The 1951-nt window shown below is 34.6% G+C and overlaps 1 long non-coding RNA gene across 1 annotated transcript in view; it reads right to left on the bottom strand.

Annotated features, from left to right (window-relative positions):
• Window positions 1–772, bottom strand: part of LOC111087764 — a 56026-nt gene extending 55254 nt beyond the window's left edge. The window contains exon 1 of the long non-coding RNA XR_002612413.1: window positions 566–772. This is a non-coding gene — a long non-coding RNA (uncharacterized LOC111087764). The remainder of the gene's footprint in view (window positions 1–565) is intronic.
• Window positions 773–1951: the final 1179 nt, after the last annotated feature.

Here is a 1951-nt window from a genome sequence, read left to right as displayed (position 1 = left end):
AAGATTATGGAGTTGGGTTGGAAAGCTCTCCCCCACCAACCATATTCTCCAGATTACCATCGTTTTCGTTCCCTGCAACACCATCTTAATGGGAAACGTATGCAAATGTGGAAGGTGTTAAAGAGGACATCGACATGTATTTTGCTTCAAAGCCAAGTGATTTCTTTAATCACATTAACAACCTGGTTGTAAGATGGAAAAGCATCATCGATAAGAATGGAAACTATTTCATTTAATAAATGTTTTGTTTTGACATATAAGTTTTTCGGGTTTTTTTAATCTGAAAAAGCGACATTAATTTCTTGACGACCTAATATTTTGATACACATTATAATGAGTATTTTTGCTGTCAGATATCCTTTTGTTCTAAAAATATAATGCTAATTTAATAATAGTCCTAAACTGCTACAATTAAATTATTCAGTTAAAAAAAATCTTGCACATAATACAACACAAAACTGACTTATTATAGCCTTACCATGAAATATGTCTGTTTATATACAGACAAAATTAAATATGAATTTATTTTTTGTCACAGTTACCATATTCTTGTTTTCCTACTTACCGCTTATGTAAAGCGTACATTAGATTTTCTCAAGAGAGAGAGAACGGTGACTTATCAACTACACCCACAATAGTCATCGGCCCTAAACGAGCCGGTTTGTTTGTGCATCTGGGGTCGGGCACCTGGCTGATACTTCTGTCAACCTACCTTCTTAAACTGGTGAATGTCACCATATACCGAATAAATTTTCTTGTTACAGTCTCACGAGCACAGTTGTGTGCATGCAGCCGTTTCGGCAGTCACGCGATATGTCTCTGACGTAGTAGCTTGAGGTCCTGGAACACGTGGTGATTTAGAATGACTTTTGAAAATCGAAGAAAACTTTCTCATTTGGTAAGGGATTCTCCAAGGAGTTCGACGAGGCAAAGGTTATGATCATTCACGGTAGCCTTAAGCATGGTACTAACATGAAACAGATGTTTACTTGACGTTTTTGCATTTAAGGAATGTTTCTGTTAAATGTGATTTTCCTAAGCTGATCTAATTGGAAATGGTCTGAAATCCTTTGGCAGTTAGTGCTCATGTGGCCACTGCTTTAAGAAATCTTTACATGACGAATTTGTCACCTGAGTTAAATCTAGATGAATTGTTATTCATTCCGTTCTCAAACTACCATCGACCTTCAACCTTCTGCAGAGGTATGTAGAATGATATGTAGCTTTCTTGATGTTTAATTAAATACATCACAGTATTGGTATTATGGTAGATAAGTCAATACACAATCTATTAGTTGAACCCAGACACGTTTTTTAATGTTCTTAGTTACATTCGTCTATTTTTAAATCTAGACTTCTTAGATTTTTTGAAAATTTAATACTATCTATGAGATTGAATCTTGAGTCATTTAACTACAAATACTGCACACACACGACATAATGTATTGAATTAAAATAAGCAAATTTTAATATATAAGTTGTAGCTATACATGCCATGAAAAAGTGGTCAGGCCATGGCCTGACTGGCCTTACCTCTTCCTACGACCGTGTTCCCCGAGTTCAGGCAGCAATGAAATCCTCCAACAACAAAAAAAGATTTAGCATCAAAGCGTTCTACATTTTTTTACGTTGTTTTAAATACTGGGTTCTAAGTAAGTTTCCAGCTTTTTAAATATCACTCTGTTTCGGGAACAGAAATAGATTTGATAATGGGTGGTAATCTTCTCGCAATACTGCTAGAAGTAAATGATATTTTATAACATTCTAAAGCATAATGATAACCAAATTGTCTCTGTTACGATTTAATTGTACCTGAAGTAACCCTATGGCCAACGTTGTACAGTAAATTCATTTATGATAAGACTGTTGAACACAGATTCAACTTATTTTCTTTCATTAATTCATGATTACCACTTGACAAACACTATCTTCGTTAAATAAAATAACAGCC

This window comes from Limulus polyphemus, unplaced genomic scaffold, assembly GCF_000517525.1.
Source record: "Limulus polyphemus unplaced genomic scaffold, Limulus_polyphemus-2.1.2 Scaffold2602, whole genome shotgun sequence".
NCBI classification, from domain to species: domain Eukaryota; kingdom Metazoa; phylum Arthropoda; class Merostomata; order Xiphosura; family Limulidae; genus Limulus; species Limulus polyphemus.
Note: the sequence above shows the minus strand (reverse complement) of the source record. Positions and strands in the feature narration are given on the sequence as shown.